We start from the raw sequence: 22,026 nt of genomic DNA, 5'->3' as shown, positions 1-22,026 counted from the left end.
GCATGCTCTCCACCAGTCTTTCACGTTGATGTTGGGTGACTTTATGCCACTCATGGTGCAAACATTCAAGCAGCTCGGCTTTGTTTGATGGCTTGTGACCATCCATCTTCCTCTTGATCACATTCCAGAGGTTTTCAATGCAGTTCAGGTCTGGAGATGGCAATGAAAGGGTCTTGATTTGGTGGTCCTCCATCCAACACTTTGACTGATCTGACTGTGTAGCATGGAGCACTGTCCTGCTGTGTGTGTGTGTGTGTGTGTGTGTGTGTGTGTGTGTGTGTGTGTGTGTGTGTGTGTGTGTGTGTGTGTGTGTGTGTGTGTGTGTGTGTGTGTGTGTGTGTGTGTGTGTGTGTGTGTGTGTGTGTGTGCGTGCGTGCGTGCGTGCGAATGTGGCAGGTTCCTGTGAAGGAGAAGCCTCTGTACCTCCAACTAGACACACACAAAGACATGCACAGCCCACACAGACACGCACAGCCCATACAGACATGCACAGCCCAGACAGACACACACAGCCCAGACAGACACACACAGCCCAGACACACACACAGCCCAGACACGCACAGCCCAGACAGACACACACAGCCCAGACAGACACACACAGCCCAGACAGATACAGTCCACACAGACATGCACAGCCCACACAGACACACACAGCCCAGACACACACACACAGCCCAGACAGACATGCACAGCCCACACAGACACACACACACAAACAGCCCACACAGACACACACAGCCCAGACACACACACACAGCCCATACAGACACACACAGCCCAGACACACACACACAGCCCAGACAGACACACACAGCCCAGACACACACACAGCCCAGACAGACATGCACAGCCCACACAGACACACACACACACACAGCCCACACAGACACACACAGCCCAGACACACACACACAGCCCAGACACACACACAGCCCAGACAGACACGCACAGCCCAGACAGACACACACAGCCCACACAGACACACACAGCCCAGACAGACACACAAAGCCCAGACACACACACACAGCCCAGACAGACACACACAGCCCAGACAGACACACAAAGCCCAGACACACACACACAGCCCAGACAGACACACACAGCCCATACAGAAACACACAGCCCAGACACACACACACAGCCCATACAGACACACACAGCCCAGACAGACACACACAGCCCAGACAGACACACACAGCCCAGACATACACACACAGCCCAGACACACACACACAGCCCATACAGACACACACAGCCCAGACAGACACACACAGCCCATACAGACACACACAGCCCAGACACACACACACACAGCCCATACAGACACACACAGCCCAGACAGACACACACAGCCCAGACAGACACACACAGCCCAGACATACACACACAGCCCAGACACACACACACAGCCCATACAGACACACACAGCCCAGACAGACACACACAGCCCAGACAGACATATACACACAGCCCATACAGACCTACACAGCCCAGACAGACACACACAGCCCGGACAGACAGACACACACAGCCCAGACAGACACACACAGCCCAGACAGACACACACAACCCAGACAGAAACACACAACACAGACACACACAGCCCGGACAGACACACACAGCCCAAACAGACACACACAGCCCAGACAGACACACAGGCCAGACAGAAACACACAACCCAGACAGACACACACAGCCCAGACAGACACACACAGCCCAGACATTGCTTCGCAATCCTGGTCTGAATCGGAGTAACAGACATACACTACCCTCCAGACTGATGATGGTTATGAGAGGTGCTGTCAAGTCGGACTTCCCTCTGCTCGGAGTGGCCATACTAGGCTGTCTCTGCTGCGTGCCTCTCAGCCTCATCTTCATCCTGGTGGATGACCAGGGCTTTGGGGACGTGGGCTACCATGGCTCGGACGTCCACACTCCGGTCCTGGACCAGCTGGCTGGGGAGGGGGTGAAGCTGGAGAACTACTATGTCCATATGTCCAGTCAATCCGCTCGCCCTCATGCAGCCAACTCATGACTGGACGGTGAGTAATGCATTTATTGTACTGGCTTATTATATATTATCCTGAATGGAATGATTCTTCTCAAACTCCTGTGCATTCTTATGACCTTGCTTCTAAATAAAGGGGTGATCTGTCAGAACATTGCATGTTGTTTTGAATATGTATGTATGTGTTTGGAACAATAGTTTGAAGGTTCTAACCGTGATCCCTGACAATAAATTGGTTCTGACAATCTTGCTTTAACTCTCATCTCACCTTCCCCTCCTCTCCCCCCTTTCCCAGGTACCAGATCCATATGGGCCACCAGCATTCCATCATCCGGGCGCGCAAGTCCCTGTGCCTGTCCCTGTGCCTGTCCCTGTGCCAGTCCCTGTGCCAGTCCCTGTGCCTGCCCTCAGATGCGCCCACCCTGGCTGAACGACTGCAGGAGGCAGGCTACAGCACCCAGATGGTAGGGAAATGGCACCTGGGCTTCTGCCGGCCGGGCTACCTGCCCACGGGCCACAGCTTCCATAGCTTCTTAGGCTCCCTGACTGGCAGTGGTGATCACTTCTCCTATGAGAGCTGTGACCAGGCTGAGGCCTGCGGCTTTGACCTGCACGACGGGGAGAGATGACCTGGAGCTGAGCAGTAACTACTCAGCAACACTCTACATAAAGAGGTGAGGTCAGCCTTTACACACATCTTTTGTGATGTTGTAATTCATGTACAAAAAGGAGCTTGTCTAGTATTAAACACTACTGTGCATGTTGGAAACGGAATGAATAGGTGTTTAGAGGTATTCTTGATAAAGTGATTCGCATTTGATTATAATTGGGCACTTCAAAGTCTTCAGCTATTTCAAAGATTAGGACACAACAGAGTTGATGTATTTTACATAACGTCTCAGTTATATAAAGAAGTGGTGACCTGGTGGCCTACTCCTCTTTCCATCCAGGGTTCAGAAGATCCTGAGGGCCCATGACCCCTGGAAGCCCCTCTTCCTGTTCCTGGCACTCCAGGCCATCCACACAGCCCTGCAGGCACCAAACCACTTTCTGCGACGCCGCAGTAACCCGGACAACTGCCTGCGACAACACTATGCAGCTATTCTGAGCTGTGTGGACGAGAGTGTGGGGGAGCTGGTGCAGGAGCTGAGAACCAGTGGCCTCTATCAGAACTCTGTTCTGGTCTACTCCTCAGACAACGGGAGCCAGCCTTTCCTCTGGAGGCTGCAACTGGCCCATGCATGGAGAGAAGGGTACCTACTGGGAAGGGGGAGTGCGAGCAGTGAGAAAGGTGCTGATCCATGTTTCTGACTGGTACCCCCTCCCCCCGTTGTCTCTGGTGTGGGGGGACATCAGCCAGGGGCTGCCCTACCCCCGCACTGAGATCCTGTTCAATATCGACCCGGTATCTCGATGGCCCAGTGAGGCAGAATCCAGGCCCTCAACAGCTTCGGCATCTGGGACACAGCATTGCGGGCAGCCATACGGGCATACTGGAAGCTGCTGACTGAAAATGTAGGGGACTGTGTGCCGCCTCAGACCCTGCCCAGGGGGGGTCCAGCAGTGGCAGGACATGGGGTAACGACGGGACCCTTATGAGATGTCAAACCTGGCTGATGCACGGCCGGAGGTGGTCAAGATACTGCTGGCCAGACTGGCCGAGTACAACCAGGTGCCCCCCTTCCCCCACCACCTGATGACCCACCTGATGACCACATGGTGGACCCCTCAGCTCCATGGGGGGATGTGGACACCCTGGCTGGATAAGCCGGGCAGCAAGGAGCCATGGGGCAGCAGGGAGGGGGAATAGTAGTAAGATGAAGCACTGTAAGGTGTGCAAACTGCAAGCCCTCTTTAAAAATGTGGGCTCCCAGATGCAGAGGTCCTCTCTGTTCTTTTAGTTCTCAGAGGGATGGAAGGAGCACGTGGACAGACGGGCAGGACTAACAGACTTACATGAGACTGGATCTTAGTCACTGGCTGTCCCCTGGCCACCAAGGAGGGTGCAACTGTAAGATTGATGTTGAGGGTGAGTTTTTGACGTCTCATCTGCCCATCAACAGGACAAAATCAGAATGACACTCAGACACCCAGAGGGATATTTCTTGAACTTTAAAAAAAGTTGTACTTGGTGATATAATGGACCGTCCAGGCTACACGCTGCTTATGGCATACTCCTCTGTTGCCTTACCAACTCGAAACAACACCTCACTGCATCAAAATCATAAATTGGGGATTGGCCAGCATAAACTCAGCCAGAAATGCTGTGGCTGTTGTGCTCTCCAGTGCGGTCACAGTACAGTACACCCAAAACCCAATCCAGACATACACTTTTAGACAAAAAAAATCCAAAAGGGTTCTTCAGCTGTTCCCATAGGAGAACGCTTTCTGGTTTCACATAGAACCCCTTTGGGTTCAATGTATTACCCTCTGTGGTAAAGGTTCTACCTGGAACCAAAGGGGTTCTTCAAAGGCTCCTCCTATGGGGACAGCTGACAACCCCTTTTAGGTTCTAGATAGCTCCTTTTTTTTCTAAGAGTGTATGTGGCTCACACTGTAAGTGTGATATGCCGGCTAGCGAATCGCGGAATGTGAAATAATGCAGACGTAACTGGAGCAGACTGGATCAGGGTGGCACTTAGGGTTTGGATATCGTATTATAGAAGCCAGATCCCATCAGATCAGATCAAATCTGAGAGTTGCATCTCTTGCCTATAAGCCATTTGTGTAGGAACTAATGTGTGATTATGCCTGTAATGTATATCATGTAGGTAACATTCAGCAATCCCACACACAGAAGGGAGAAACACTGCACATGTCTTATTTCCAGCAACAAGCTGCCTACTAACTTCCCTGCCTCCTCCTTTCTCCCTCCAGCCAAGTCTCACCCTTCCCTCTTGTCTGATCTCTCGCTCTTTCTCCCACTCTCTCTCATTTCATCTGATTTTCTCTTGCTCTTTGCCTCTTCCCTACAGCGGTAGGAACATGTTCTTCATCCTCCTCCTCCGCCCTCTTCATCGCCTTCTTCTCATATTCTTCTTCCTCCTCACTCTTTCTCATTTCATTCGGGGATCAGGTCAGTTTGTAAGTAGTAGGCAGGATGCATGTGAGTCAGAATTGAGATCTGATGTACAGAGTTACATAAACAGAAAGGGGGAGGAAGGCTTCCGAGGGGGGCAGCAAGGCCATGCTGTTTGAAGCACTCCCTGCCTTATCTGTTATCTCGCCATTTGAAAAGAGGTACATATCCTGACATACCGGTAAGTGTCTATGTATAGCTTGATGCTAATGGTATACTGAAATGCGTTCGGCCGTTTGCTGCTTTCCATTCATAAAGAGACTGACAGAATGTGTTGGGGATTTTGTAACTTGTGTTGAACATCTGTGTGTACAGTTGTGGCCAAAAGTTTTGAGAATGACACAAATATACATTTTCACAAAGCCTGTTTGTATGATGGCAATTTGCATATACTCCAGAATGTTATGAAGAGTGATCAGATGAATTGCAATGAATTGCAAAGTCCCTCTTGCCATGCCAATGAACTGAATCCCCCCCAAAAAAAAATTCCACTGCATTTCAGCCCTGTCACAAAAGGACCAGCTGACATCATGTCAGTGATTCTCTCGTTAACACAGGTGTGAGTGTTGATGAGGACAAGGCTGGAGATCACTCTGTCATGCTAATTGAGTTCGAATAACAGACTGGAAGCTTCAAAAGGAGGGTGGTGCTTGGAATCATTGTTCTTCCTCTGTCAACCATGGTTACCTGATAGGAAACATGTGCCGTCATCAGTGCTATGCACAAAAAGGGCTTCACAGGCAAGGATATTGCTGCCAGTAAGTTTGCACCTAAATCAACCATTTATCGGATCATCAAGAACAAGGAGAGCGGTTCAAGTGTTGTGAAGAAGGGTTCAGGGCGCCCAAGAAAGTCCAGCAACCGCCAGGACCGTCTCCTGAAGTTGATTCAGCTGCGGGTTCGGGGCACCACCAGTACAGAACTTGCTCACGAATGGCAGCAGGCAGGTGTGAGTGCATCTGCACGCACAGTGAGGCGAAGTCTTTTGGAGGATGGCCTGGTGTCAAGAAGGGCAGCAAAGAAGCCACTTCTCTCCAGGAAAAACATCAGGGACAGATTGATATTCTGCTAAATGTACAGGGATTGGACTGCTGAGGACTGGGGTAAAGTCATTTTCTCTGATGAATCCCCTTTCCGATTGTTTGGGGCATCCGGGAAAAAGCTTGTCTGGAGAAGACAAGGTGAGCGCTACCATCAGTCCTGTGTCATGCCAACAATAAAGCATCTAGAGACCATTCATGTATGGGGTTGCTTCTCAGCCAAGGGAGTGGGATCACTCACAATTTTGCCTAAGAACACAGCCATGAATAAAGAATGGTACCAACACATTCTCCGAGAGCAACTTCTCCCAACCATCCAGGAACAGTTTGGTGATGAACAATGCCTTTTCCAGCATGATGGAGCACCTTGCCAAAAGGCAAAAGGGATAACTAAGTGCCTCGGGGAACAAAACATCGATATGTTGGGTCCATGGCCAGGAAAGTTGCCAGACCTTAATCCCATTGAGAAGTTGTAGTCAATCCTCAAGAGGCAAACAAACAAAAACCCATAAATTCTGACCAACTCCAAGCATTGATTATGCAAGAATGGGCTGCCATCAGTCAGGATGTGGCCCAGAAGTAAATTGACAGCATGCCAGGGCAGATTGCAGAGGTCTTGAAAAAGAAGGGTCAACACTGCAAATATTGACTCTTTGCGTCAACTTCATGTAATTGTCAATAAAAGCCGTTGACAGTTATGAAATGCTTGTAATTACCTGTATACTTCAGTATTCCATAGTAACACCTGACAAAAATATCTAAAGACACTGAAGCAACAAACTTTGTGGAAATTAATATTTGTGCCATTGCGTGTGTGTGTGCACACATTCCATTTAGATATATCCATAGTACTATCATCACAGCCCAAACACTGAAACTGGAATCTGGGAATGAGATTAGTCAAGAATGCTTTGAATTAACGTTGGGGCTTTCTGAAGCCAGCCACTACAGCTTTAAACTCTAAAACTCAGAGGCCCTGTAGGTCTGAGGAAAAAACCATATAGCGAGCTGATACCTGTGAAGTGACACAAGCTATAAATCACTGAGGTGACACACACAGTGTGCTGTCCAGGAGGTCAGCTGGGGGGGAGTGACCTTTAATGACGTCACAGCGATCCGTCACACAGCAACAATGGCAACATAAGCAGTCTGATATGTTCAGAGTCAGAAACCTCTAGCGTTTTGAGTTGAAATTAAAGAAAGGGTTGTGACCCTGGAGTGAAGTCATGTGTAGTACACATTAACATAGTGTGGACGGTGGATACATACTGTGGTATAAACACACTAAAACACAGCAGAGATGTTAAACGGTCACCCTTTAAACCTTTGCGATGGCCAAAAAATGGGCAGGGACACATTTCCAGTGTCCCTTGGTAAAGGGTCACCTATTAGCCCTTGGATTGAACTGTCCTTTTAAATAGGTCATTAGTAGAAACCTATGGTGTTGTAATTGACAGCCTGCAGGCTTAAAACTAAACTAAAACTAAATGCATGCTCTTTATCCGATCGCTGCCCGCACCTGCCCGCCTGCCCAGCATCATCTGACTTAGAATATGTGGACAACTACAAATACCTAGGTGTCTGGTTAGACTGTAAACTCTCCTTCCAGACTCACATTAAACATCATCTCGAATCGGCTTCCTATTCCACAACAAAGCATCCTTCACTCATGCTGCCAAACATACCCTCCTAAAGCTGACTATCCTACCGATCCTCGACTTCAGCGATGTCATTTACAAAATAGTCTCCAACACTCTACTCAACAAATTGGATGCAGTCTGCCACAGTGCCATCTGTTTTGTCACCAAAGCCCCATATACTACCCACCACTGCTACCTGTATGCTCTCATTGGCTGGCACTCGCTTCATACTCATCGCCAAACCCACTGGCTCCAGGTCATCTACAAGTCTATGCTAGGTAAAGCCCCGCCTTATCTCAGCTCACTGGTCACCATTGCAGCACCCACCTGTAGCACGCGCTCCAGCAGGTATATCTCACTGGTCACCCCCAAAGCCAATTCTTCCTTCGGCCGCCTCTCCTTCCAGTTCTCTGCTGCCAATGACTGGAACAAATTGCAAAAATCACTAAAGCTTTACCTCCCTCACTAGCTTTAAGCACCAGCTGTCAGAGCAGCTCACAGATCACTGCACCTGTACATAGCTCATCTGTAAACAGCCCATCCAAACTACCTCATCCCCATACTGTATTTATTTATTTATCATGCTCCTTTGCACCCCACTATCTCTACTTGCACATTCATCTTCTGCACATTCTACCATTCCAGTGTTTAATTGCTATATTGTAATTACTTCACCACCACGGCCAGCTGTATATAGATTTTTCTACTGTATTATTGATTGTATGTTTGTTTTACTCCATGTGTAACTCTGTGTTGTTGTATGTGTCGAACTACTTTGCTTTATCTTGGCCAGGTCGCCGTTGCAAATGAGAACTTGTTCTCAACTAGCCTACCTGCTTAAATGAAGGTGAAATAAATAAAATTAATAAACAGTAACGATATCCCACAGTTTGCCAGAAAATGGAAAGGAACAGCTTTATGCAGATACCTACATATTTTTAATTAGGGGTTTTCAACATTTTGCCGATAATGTCTTGGCTCATCTTCCCTCTGTGCAGAAAGACAGAGCGACTCAGATACCACAGGTGGCTGGTTGCACTTTAATTGGGGAGAACAGGCGCATCACAATAGATAGAAAGGAATAAATAGAATGGTATCAAACACATCATTTCCATGTGGTTGATACAATTCCATTCACTCCATTGCAGCTATTATTATGAGCCGTCCTTCCCTCAGCAGCCTCCTGTTTTCAGATGCAGTATATAGTAAACTCTATGTATTGTTTTTTTCTTTTCGTTTGGGTGTTTCACCATATGATTGGGGATAACAATGTCTTGCTTATACTTCCTCTGTGCAGATAGACAAAGAGATAACAAACAGGCATTTGGAAAGAGGTGCAGAGTTGTTGAGTACAGTACTTTTTTTCCTTTCCTGTGAAAGAGAGAGAGTCAATAGGGCTGGATGAGGGAGGCGATGAGGGAGGCGGTGCTCTCAGCTCTTGAATTCTTGCCCAACCTCTACTTATCAGCTGTGCTCTTACACACCATGCCAAACTTCACTCCTAGTCTCTCTTCCAGTTGAAGCATGAACTTGGAAGTGAGGAAATGCTCTTGAAAGATATTTCCATCCACCAGCCAAATTGGCGTAATTCTTGTTGAGTGAGTCACTCAACCTCAATGGTACCGCTACTGTATCTCTCTCCACTGCTGTGGAGTGGAATTGTTTACTATGGAACGTGGAAGCTCTTCAGCCAGCCGTGGCTGGAGGTGTCTGCTACGCGTAGACATTATGCAATGTAATACAATGATGACGGGGCAACTAAAACAGGAATAGAGCGGAGGGCTCTATTGTCTCTGTGTGTGTATGTATGTTTGAATGGGCTTGTGGAGAATCAGGTCTTGTGTAGAACTACCCACATGGAAAAATGCTATAGTATAATGTGGTATAAATACTGTAGTATTACTATGTTTACATACCATAGTATTCACTGTACTGTTTCTGCAGACTTTACTGTAGTATTTATGCCGACTTTAGTACAGTCTTGTATTTATTGTAGTGTTTTTGCAGACGTCAACATACTGTAGGGTTTTTGTACTATATTTTCCAAATAATTTTTCCTTGAGCAAATTTACCTTAACCTGTGAGCAGCACTGCAGTCTGAGCAAATAATTCAGCACTTCTGCTCTTTTTATACAAGCTGTAGGGAACACAATATATGGCCTATTCTTGGAATGCAGGTTTCTCACTCATTGTTGGCACACATTGGGATATGGGGGAGGGGAATAGGTGGGTATATGCAAATCAAATACTGTACGAAATTCTATAGTAAGTACTACACATGATCAAGGTATAATACAGTTTGGAGTATAGTAAACTACAGCATACTATAAAATTCTATAGTAAGCACTACACAATTGAGGAATACTACAGTGTACAGTATAGTATTCTACAGTACACATATTTAGTATCTTAATTCGATCACTCTTCTGTTGCTGAGAATTTTCCTGCTTGACAGGATATGCAAACTTCAAATCAAATCAAATTGTATTTGTCACATGCGCCGTATACAACAGGTGTAGATCTTACAGTAAAATTCTTACTTACAAGCCCTTAACCAACAATGCTCTAAGAAACATGTTAAGTAAAAAATAGATAATGTAAAAATTGAGAGAAAAAAGTAACTGCAGTAAAATGACAATAGCGAGGCTTTATACAGGGGGTACCGGTACAGAGTCAATGTGCTGGGGCACCGGTTAGTCGAGGTAATTGAGGTAATATGTATATAGAGTTAATGTGACCATGCATAGATAATAAACAGAAAGCAGATAATAAACAGAGAGTAGCAGCAGGGTAAAAGATGAGTCTAGGTAGCCCTTTGATTAGCTGTTCAGGAGTCTTATGGCTTGGGGGTAGAAGCTGTTAAGAAGCATTTTGGACCTAGACTTGGCACTCCGGTACCACTTGCCTTGCGGTAGCAGAGAGAACAGTCTATGACTAGGGAGGCTGGAGTCTTTGACAATTTTTAGGGCCTTCTTCTGACATTGCCTGGTATAGAGGTCCTGGATGGCAGGAAGCTTGGCCCCAGTGATGTACAGGGCCGTATGCACAACCCTCTGTAGTGCCATACCAGGCAGTGATGCAACCAGTCTCGATGGTGCAGCTGTAGAACCTTTTGAGGATCTGAGGACCCATGCCAAATCTTTTCAGTCTCCTGAGGTTTTGGTGTGCCCTCTTCACGACTGTATTGGTGTGTTTGGACTATGATAGTTTGTTGGTTGTGTGGACACCAAGGAATTTGAAGTTCTCAACCTGCTCCACTACAGCCCCTTCAATGAGAATGTTGGCGTGCTCGGTCCTCCTTTTCCTGTAGTCCACAATCATCTCCTTTGTCTTGATCAAGTTGAGGGAGAGGTTGTTGTCCTGGCACCACACAGCCAGGTCTCTGACCTCCTCCCGATAGGCTGTCTCATCGTTGTTGGTGATCATCGTCAAACTTGTTGATGGTGTTGGAGTTGTGCTTGGACATGCAGTCATGAGTGAACAGGGAGTACAGGAGGGGACTGATCACGCACCCCTGAGGGGCCCCCGTGTTGAGGATCAGCGTGGCGGATGTGTTGTTAGCTACCCTTACCACCAGGGGGCGGCTCAGTGTATTTGTAGTGTACTTGAGTTTTTAAATGGTTTCTAAAGTTTGTCATTTCCACTTTGAAAGGTCTGATTTGATTTGCCATAAAGAAAAATGTATCAACCCCAAAAATTAATAATTATTTTTATAAATCCCCAAATCATGGTCTGTTTTTTGGCCTGGCGCGTATGGAATTACTAATTTAGCCCCTAAGCCTTCATGGAGTTGCCACTTTCTGATGTGTTAAATAATGATCACTCAAGTTATCCACTGCCACTTGTCAATATTCCAAAATTCAAAAGCCATTCGCGACCTGTTTTTGTAACATGATTTGCTATGAAACACTGCCAGACAGACGCACTCTGTGGTAATAGATAGTGAGAATGTTGTACGAACAAAATGGCACCAAAGCACAGACTTTGCCACTCGCCAGTCACTTGATAAGCTGATTTAGCTAATGTGGTCTTCCAGCTCAAGGTGCCTGCTAGCTTCTACTATCTAGCTTCATTGACAAACACAGAGATGGAACTTAGCTAGCTAGCTAGTGATTTAGGGCACCGATAAAGAGTGTGTAGCTTGTGCTTTGCAGTACACTTACTGCACCAAACACCTTAGCTAGATGTACAATTGCGAGGCTAAGACCTTCTGGGCAAAAACAACAAAAACAAGCTGTAATTCTGACTATTTTGAGGAAGTGGTAGGGGCTATGATGTTGCTGCAGTGACACAACAGGCAAAAACAACAATAACTGCCAGGGTACGAGATAGTGAACATAACATACCCACATCGAACCACACCCCCAAGAGTAAACTCTTGTTTTTTTCTTAAAGAGCAGCAGAAAAGTCCAGGCAAAATCAGTGAGTTCAGCTGTCCTTTAAATCTAGGAGACAACCACCATTGCAGCACTACACCACCAATGGAATACATCATAATAACAGATAATATTGACAATTGGTACATTCAGGAGAGGTCAAACGGCACTGGCTTGGAAATGGATACTGTTTCCATAGGACCATGCATTCTTTCACCGATCACCCTGATACATACAGCTTTTATTTGGCAGAGGAAAGTGGCAACTACCTCTCCTCCTCCTCTTCCCCCTCTTCTCTTTCCTCTCTCCTGTCAAGCCCTGACCATAGAGAGCCTGTTATTCTCTATGTTGGTTAGGACGGGGTGTGACTAGGGTGGGTCGTCTAGGTAAATATATATATGTGTTGGCCTGGTATGATTCCCAATCAGAGCCAGCTGTTTATCGTTGTCTCTGATTGGGGATCATATTTAGGCAGCCACATCCCCTTTGTGCTTTGTGGGATCTTGTCTAGGTATAGTTGCCTGTGAGCACGACTCTGAGCTTCACGTTTCGATTGTTCACTTTATTGCTTTTTTGTTATTGGAGTTTTCTATTCCCTAATAAAGGATGGAAACATACCACGCTGCATTTTGGTCCACCCCTTATGATGATCGTGACATCTCCTCTTTCCTTTCTCTTCCTATGATCTGACATCCCACTGTTACCACCCACCACTCCATCCTGCATGCTCAAGTCTTGTCTGACATGAACATCATAGAAAATGCTGCAATTAATTTTGAGGCACCTGTGCACTGCTCTAACTAGGCTTTCATATCAGTCAGCCTCCCTGTAATTACAGCAGAAGCCTGGAGCACAGCTCTTGTGTTCACTGCAAACACTCTATAATCACTGGCACTCTCCCTCCGCAACGTTGCCTGACTGTGAAGGGCTTGCCCAGTTCAGAGACAAAGTTCCGGGTCTGTGAGAGAAATACACTCACGAACAGGCTCACATTGACACACACCGTATCTCTCTTTCTGAATAAAAAAAAAAAAAAACGAACACACAAACAGTCATTGTTTAAAACACACACTGACAAATACATATATGTAATTTATCTGAACAGATATACACGAACAGAAGCACAGCCTTGTAGAAATACGCTTGCAGCGCATTCTGTCTTTTACTCTCTCTCTATACAAACACGCATGTGTGCACACAGACAGACAAGGAGCGGGAGCAGTGGCAATACACTTAAACATACTGTGAAACAAGTCATACTAATACTCCTCATAAAGAATTCATGGAAGCTCAGGTAAACCGTTGCAGTGGAGCATGCAATTACATCAAGATGATGCTTCAACAACTTACAGTTAAATACTACTCCAAGACCAAGAAGAGACTTCACAGTAATTAGTTCCATTTTCTCAACCTATAACCCCAGAGGGACGAGACACGCATTTCCCCACGGCAGCAGCTTTCTGGATTTATGAGCCTGTTATGATGGAGACATTAGTACAGATAATGAAGTAGGCAGCTCTTCCAGACTCCTGGGGAGATGGGAGTCACATGGAGGGGGGGGGGGGGGGTCAAAGGGGCAGCAGGGGACAGCTGGACATGGGAAGCCTAGGGCATGATGATAGTGAAGACCATTATGTTACAAAATGGGTTCGTGTCAGGCGATAGTAGAGGAGCTCCATCCAGTATAGGAGGGGCAGTCAAAGGAATATGTTGAAAGGTCATCGGTCGGAAGGAACACGTAGCGAGCAGGACAGGAGGAAATGTGTGCATGGGTGTGCAGGTGACATGCAAAGGCAGCGTTGTGTCCTGAAAAGGAAGGCCGAGCCTTAGAGTGGACTGTGAATCAGAAGTGCTGAGAGACAGGTATGGATTGGCTCTGGGGGTTTGTTGCCATATGTGTTTGATCGTGATCAAATCCTATCAAATTCTATGCAAGGCAAGTCGGTGTTACACCTGATACACCCTTTCAACCCATATGGATATCAACCAAAATCAGTCAAGGCCTACTGGTAGACCTGGTCACTTCACACTATCATTTTTCAGGAAGATTATCTTTACAGTAGGTTTATCTCTACCGTATCTTTACAGTTCAAATGTCTACACTGAGAAATTCAAAGGTGGAAATCTGCAATATTCACACTTAGATATAATTTTATGAGGTCACTTTCATTTAGGCTTTCCTATCTCTGTGCCAATGCAGCATCAGATCACGTATGCTTTCTTCTCGACTACCCTCGTAAGCAGGATAACGCAGCCCATATAATCTGTTCTGTGGTCAGTGTTACTTTAAACAAAGATTGATAATAGGCTACCTACAGCGTTTAGGTAGATGAAGCTGATCCTAGATCAGTGGCGCTCGAGACCAGAGAGGAAATATCGCGTTACTACTATCCTTTTTTTCTCTCTACCTCAACCACCACCACTAGGGCTAAAACCACTACTATTTTCTCCCCTCCGTCTCTGTCGCTCCAGTATCTCCCTTTCCCTTTGAGTTTACGAGATCTCCTCTCGAAACCTGAGCGAGGCAGTCACGGAGAAGAGAGGCGATACCCTCCTGCACAACATGGCTGCAATTGTAACCTCGACCAGATTTACAGACGAATATCAGCTGTACGAAGAGCTCGGAAAGTAAGCGACATGAAAATATATCATCCTATTGTTCTTATACATTTTCCTGTACTGCTTCGTAGACTCTCGCTGTGCGTGTCTAGTCCACTGTTGACCAGACAAGGATAGGTTGTCAAAAACAGGAAAGGCACCCCCCCCCCCCCCCCGCAACGAAGAGATGATCGCTTCTATCCTCGTTCAGGGAGCTTTATAGTCCAACAACATTTTATTAGAATATGGTTACATTTCGAGCTAGTGTCGGAGGGCGTGCGTGTACTGAGTTTACCATGCCTCGGTGTGCCATAGATATGGGACACCTAAACGACATCCGCTATAGGTATAGTGTTTATTTATCTCAAGGCAACAACTTTCTCGCGATCTATTTTTTTTTAAATCATTTGTTTTACTTTTTGGGTTATTTTTCCGTATTGTTTTGTAGAGAGCCACACAGGGATGAACGCTACACTGACCACTTGTGTAACCATCTCAAATGTATCCAATGTGTTTCGTTCTGTGCGTTGTAACATTGTAGCACATGAGTACTACACGCATAAACCACCAAGTAGAAAGATACTTTGTAACCCGTCTGTGTGATCTTTTGCAGTTAGCAGTAGCTAGTTATTGTGTACGTCCAACTCCACCTATAACCGTTCAGTTTCAAGTATGCATGATGAAATCAAAATAGACGGTAGACCTATGGTAGGCTTAATACAACACTCAGTTAGCATAGCCTACAGTAGACTTGACATGTTTTGGTTTATTCCCTGGATAGTTTTGTGGTGCTCAAGTTACTTCTGCACACATACAATTTCCTCTGAGCTGATTGCCCTCACACGCAGCAAATGAGGGAGACACCCAGAAGCACTGCAAGCAATTTCATCTATTTTTCTGGGATTCTAATCTAAAATATAAGAGTAGTCACATGATCTCATGTTGCTGTTTTGTTTATTAATTTGTCTCGTTGCAGGGGTGCCTTCTCCGTTGTCCGGCGATGCGTTAAAAAGTCCAATGGCCAGGAATTTGCTGCTAAAATTATCAACACAAAAAAACTATCAGCAAGAGGTAAGACAGAGGGAAACATTACACCACTTACTATGCCGTGTGCTTTGACATTGTTTCAACCAATCAAAATTCAGTAGGAGATCGACACCGGAGAAGGTAGTCTTTTCATTGTTGGTTTATTCAATTACCCATGTGCACATGAAAGTGCTCGATCCATGTAATATCTAGTTCAAACAGCACAATACAATTGCATTGTATTGTTACATAGCCGTTTCATCAACTTGTCAAAAGGTGTGTGCCAAATTGCATGGTGTAGGTAAGTGCGACATATTTGAGGAACTATGACTTCACAGAGCTCCTTGTTCAATGGGATAAACAGTAGCATTCACCTCATGATGTTCCAGTCCAGCAGGACATATTGTTACTGTGCCTGCCTACCCCAGAGCCATAGTTCAGCCACTGTCTGTGTGTGTTGCCTTTGTTTACTCTCTATTCCTGCCCTCAGCAACCGAGTGTGTTTGTGAATACAGATTTGCCGGAGGCCCATTTAGAAGGATCTGGAGCGCCTTCGTGTTGTTTCGTCATAGCTGTGGTCACAATACCTCTATTTGCTGATAGGGCTACACCAGTGTTTTACATTTTCTCCTCTCACGTAATCTTCCCCCCTCACCTTGTGAGATCCCCTGATCAGAGACGTGGAGTCCAGACTGAAAAGCATGTCCTCTTGGCCGGAGCAGACTTGTCACGCTTCAGTGTGGATATCATCTGCTCTAATCAAGCCTTGGCCAGGAGGGCACGGGGAAACGTGAGACATGGCCAATCTGCCACCGCTGCGGCGCCAGAGACAAAAAGGCTCCGGATCTATTTTGGGAAAGTGGACGTGGCTGATACCTATTTGTTCAGGTATCGAGTTGGACCATCTCCTGTTTGCGCTTGACATCGTGATGGAGATGGATATTAATTCGATTTTTCTAGGCCTCAGCACTTTCTCTCTCTCTCTGTCACTGTGTGCAATAGGGCAAACATTTCCATGATTAAGGTCAAACAGCTAACGCCATGCTTGTCACACCGTAATTACACTGCAATTCAATGTTTGCGTCACCAATTTTTGGAAGGCATTGTTGTCGCAGCCATTTCTTGCGTCAGTCCCGGCTGCCAATTACCCCAAGAAGAAATCTTCCGGAAGCACAGTCTTAGCTGTGCTGACCGGGTATTGACTTGTTAATCCAAGCAGTCTTTTACTGCTAGTCGTAAAAAAAAAAGTACCTCTTTCCCGTGACAACACTGTTGCAGATATGGCCTCTCTGCCGTCTTGAGAAGGCTTTAGCGATGGCCATGGAGGGGCAGTGGAGGTTGTTTTGATTATTAGGAGAATTACAAAGGCCAGCCCTCGGTGTGAGGTTGTTCCGTCCTCTGGGGATGCCAGCTGAATTACAACCTCCCCCCTCTGCCCCACTCTGCCATGGTCTCAACGGAGGGGCCAGTAAAACAAAGAATTTATTTTTAAAAAGCCTTAAAAAACAACAACAGGTAATTAGATCTGCTGTGTTTTAGCTGCGGCTGGCAGAGATCCCGTCAAGTAACCTGGCAACTGTTTTCTTGAAACTGTTCATGATGTTGGCTGGCACAGAAGGAGAGGAATGCTCCAGTCCTATTGAGCTGAGTAGAGGAGAGCCAAGCTGAGCCAGAGCCCCTTACCCCCCTCCTCATCTCCTTACTGCTCCTCATGCCCACTGCCTTTAATCAGAGCCGAAGGCCCTGAGCATGCCAATGTGTTTTACACAAACCGAAGCTGCAATCATCTGCCATCATGAGGCTGTATTTATGTATAAAGTTAAAGGCATGCTCTGGAACTTTGGCGACTACTTAGTATTTTGTAAACCTCCCGCCCTGGGCTGGATGTGTCAATGTGGTGTTCACACATGCATCATTTATGAGCAGAATTGCTGTTTTACCTCAAGCAGCCACAAGCAACTGTTTTTCTGGAAGCTGTGCTGCACCATTTCCCCTCCATTCTCCCCCACGTTGGCCAGCCTCTTAGCAATTCGTGTTATAGCCAATAAGCTTCAGCCCCTCGCCATTTGAGTGAAAGCTAGCGAGATGTACACACAGCAGAGCAAGGGAGAGCGAGTATATCGAATAAAGCCTGGCACGATGCGATGCACCCCTCCTAGGGACGGCATGGGAGATGAACCATACCACCCCCCGGCACATAGACTATTGCCGCATAGATACTGAAGACTGAGACGCGGGGGGCTGGGAGAAACTGTGGCACTGTCCAAAGTTACACACAGACTGGGCCAACCAGGCAGGATATAACACCACCCACTTTGCCCAAGCACTGCCTCCACACCACCAAAGGGATACCAACAGACCACTAACTTTCTACTCTGAGACAAGGCTGAGTATAGCCCATGAAGATCTCCCCCACCGCACAAGCCTGAGGGTGAGCAAAACCGGACAGGAAGATCACGTCAGTGACTCAACCCACTCAGGTCGTGGTATAGTGAATAAAGTCTGGCACGGCATGATGCACCCCTTCTAGGGACGGCATGGGAGAGCGCAAGCAAGTCAATCTCTTCAACAGGAGGAGATCTGGTGAAGACAAAACAAGCCCGGTCCAAACAAGCTATTAGCAGACAGTGCTTGGTGTGTGTGTTCATTCTGTATTCTCTGTGTGATGTGTGTTTAGAAAAATAAATGTTTTTTTTGTGTTGGTGCGAGTGGGGAGCTTTGCAGCATTTGTGCAGATGAGTTGAGTGCATGATGTGAGTCGGATTAAATCCCCGTGTGTGTGGCTGCATGTGTGTCATAGAGGTCAAGCCAGTTGACTGTCGGTCGGTAACTATGCCTTTGGACTGTGTGCGTGTCTTAACCCAGGGCATCAGGGCTAGCTGAGTTGCCCCTGCCAGCAGGCCTGGTTGTATATTGGATGTGTTCTGTTATATTATGGCTCTTGACAGTCAGTATCAATCAATCAAATTTATTTATAAAGCCCTTCTTACATCAACCAATGTCACAAAGTGCTGTACAGAAATCCAGCCTAAAACCCCACACAGCAAGCAATGCAGGTGTAGAAGCAGTAACATCTCCCCCCCCCCCTCTTATATTACTCACCAGGTCACTCTGGACAACTTATTCTGGGGGGCTCTGTCCAGTACTGCAGTACTTTCTCCACCGTGTGTGTGTCTTTGTGTGTTTGCCTGCCTGTGTGCATGTGTCATTATGCCTCTGCATGCATGGTCTTTTTCAAATGTACACTGTCACTCACAGAGTTTGCTGCAGGGTTAGGGTTAGGGTTTGCTGCTGGGGACGTGAGGGGCTGGCTGAGTAATAAGGGGGGAAGGGGAGGATGCTCTATGTTCCTGCCTGGCTGGATGGGATGGAATGTACGCTGAGCCTGATCCTGAGCCCTATAGCCTGAGTGAGCAGCCTGAGAGGAGAGGAAAGGCAGTGAGGCCCCGGATGGTGTCGAGAGGCTGATGGAACTGTGCTGCTGAATAATTGACACTAGCACAAGGCTCTGCTGGATAGAAATGGAAAAATGGAGAGAGCCTTTCTCTACCTCTTTCCATCTCTCTCTCTCTCTCTCTCTCTCTCTCTCTCTCTCTCTCTCTCTCCATCTCTCTTCTTCTCCCACTTTCCCTAATCCCAATCATCTCTTGTCTTTTTCTCTCTCTTTCTCTCCCTCCTCCCAATCTCTCTCTCTCCCTCCATCTCCTTGGAAGGCTTCCTCCGTGCTGCTCGTTAGAGTCCTGTTAAACGTAGCAGTACTGCCATGGTGAATCTTTAATGGAACGAATTGTGCATTTTTTATGACACCAAGCCAAGTGTGTGTATGTGTCTGTGTGTTTGAGAGAGAGCGAGGGTGCGTGTGTGTGTGTCAGAATGTGTGTGGGTGCATGTGTTTTTATAGCCTACTATATCTTTGTGTGATGACAGATAATGCTATTCAAATAATGAAGTTGTCCTCCAAAATTGGAAAAAGAAATACTGATTGTTTATATAAAGATAGCTTGGAAGCTATTTTGCACAGCCAGTACTTTCCTGATTCACAGTGACCTCACACTGAACGTTTCGGTTCTGTTTACATTTTTTTGTAAACATTAAATGCATTATTAAATATGACGTATAAATTATTTCAGAGCTGTTTTATTTAAATGCCAAAGCAAAATATTAATATTAATAATAACTTTTAAAGTTTCTTCAAGTGCAGTTGCAAAAACCTTCAAGCGCTATAATGAAACTGGCTCCCATGAGGACTGCCACAGGAAAGGAAGATCCAGAGTTACCTCTGCTGCAGAGGAGAAGTTAAATGCTTCACAGAGTTCAAGTAACAGGCACATCTCACCATCAACTGTTCAGAGCAGACTGCGTGAATCAGGCCTTCCTGGTTGAATTGCTGCGAAGAAATCACTACTGAAGGACACCAATAATAAGAAGAGACTTTCTTGGGCCAAGAAACACGAGCAATGGACATTAGACCAGTGGAAATCTGTCCTTTGGTCTGATGAGTCCAAATCTGAAATGTTTGGTTCTTACCGCCGTGTCTATGTGAGACGCAGAGTAGGTGAACAGATGATCTCCGCATTTGTTGTTCCCACCGTGAAGCATGGAGGAGGAGGTGTGATGGTGTGGGTATGCTTTGCTGGTGACACTGTCAGTGATTTCAAGGCACATTTAACTAGCATGGCTACCACAGCATTCTACAGTAATACGTGATCCTATCTGGTTTGCGCTTAGTGGGACTATTTGTTTTCCAACAGGATAATAACCCACACACCTCCAGGCTGTATAACGGCTATTTGACCAAGAAGGAGAGTGATGCACTGCTGCATCAGATGACCTGGCCTCCACAATCACCTGACCTCAACCCAATTGAGATGGATTGGGATGAGTTTGGACCGCAGAGTGAAGGAAAAGCAGCCAACAAGTGCTCAAAATATGTGGGAACTCCTTCAAGACTGTTGGAAAAGCTTTCCAGGTGAAGTTGGTTGAGAGAATGCCAAGAGTTTGCAAAGCTGTCATCAAGGTAAAGGTTGGCTACTTTGAATATATATAAAATATATTTAGATTTAACACTGTTTTGGTTACTACATGATTCCATATGTGTTATTTCATAGTTTTGATGTCTTCACTATTATTCTACAATGCAGAAAATAGTAAAAATAAAGAAAAACCCTTGAATGAGTAGGTGTGCCCAAACTTTTGACTGGTGCTGTAAGTATTCATCATTCTGGAGATGTTTGTACAACTTGATTGGAATCCACGTGTTCAATTCAATTAATTGGACATGATTTGGAAAGACACACACCTGTCTATGTAAGATCCCACATTTGACAGTGCATGTCAGAGCAAGATCCACGCCATGAGTTCAAAGGAATTGTCGATAGAGCTCCGAGACAGGATTGTGTCAAGGCACAGATCTGGGCAAGGGTAAAAAAAAAAAACATTTCTACAGCATTGAAGGTCCCCAATAACTCTTCCTAGAGCTGATCACCTGGCCAAACTGAGCAATTGGGGGAGAAGGGCCATAGTCAGGGAGGTGACCAAGAACCCAATGGTCATTCTGACAGAGCTCCAGAGTTCAGAGCTCCAGAAGGGCAACCATCTCTGCAGCACTCCACCAATAAGGCCTTTATGGTAGAGTGGCCAGACAGAAGCCACTCCAAGGTATGAGTAGGTGTGTCCAAACTTTTGACTGGTACTGTATATATTTTCTTGTGATTTTATTTTCTCTTTCTTGTTATTTAAGTTATTCAAAGTCATCATCTCTTCTCTGCTCAGGCAATAGCAGCCAGACAACCATCTAACGGTATCTCTGTTCTCCCCAACGAGTCATAATATTTAATTAGGCTAGTAGATGGTTAACGAGATAGTAACTGCACATGCTGCAGAGCTGTCTGACTAAATCACTATTTTAGTAGTTCTTAAGGCATACTTTCAAGACTGCTACAACTATCAATCGGGTAGACCTACCTCATGAACTGTCTCTATGCCTCTCGTCTCTGTGTTGTGTACATTCCTCTCTCATGTGGTCTGTGTGCGGAGCCGGGAAGAACAAGCGCAATGGATTCCGGTCATTGTAGTTAATTACCATGTTTTCTGCACTGAACTAGGTAATATTTAATATTTAATTATTGAAAACTACAACTCCCTACAGTATCCCACAGATTGTTCTTGATTTGATGTCTCTGGTGAGCTTGATAGAGAAACAGCACATTGAGCTCACAAAAAAACATAATCATAAATGGAATTCAAGTAATTGAACCAA

At 46.0% G+C, this 22,026-nt stretch overlaps 2 pseudogenes; both read left to right on the top strand.

The window, feature by feature from the left end:
* Window positions 1–1,783: 1,783 nt before the first annotated feature.
* On the top strand, window positions 1,784–3,818 carry LOC124038725 (annotated as a pseudogene).
* A 10,745-nt stretch (window positions 3,819–14,563) lies between these two features.
* Window positions 14,564–22,026, top strand: part of LOC124038242 — a 139,667-nt pseudogene continuing 132,204 nt past the window's right edge.

The sequence above is a fragment of the Oncorhynchus gorbuscha genome, linkage group LG06, assembly GCF_021184085.1.
Source record: "Oncorhynchus gorbuscha isolate QuinsamMale2020 ecotype Even-year linkage group LG06, OgorEven_v1.0, whole genome shotgun sequence".
NCBI classification, from domain to species: domain Eukaryota; kingdom Metazoa; phylum Chordata; class Actinopteri; order Salmoniformes; family Salmonidae; genus Oncorhynchus; species Oncorhynchus gorbuscha.
This window is presented reverse-complemented; position numbering and strand designations above follow the sequence as displayed.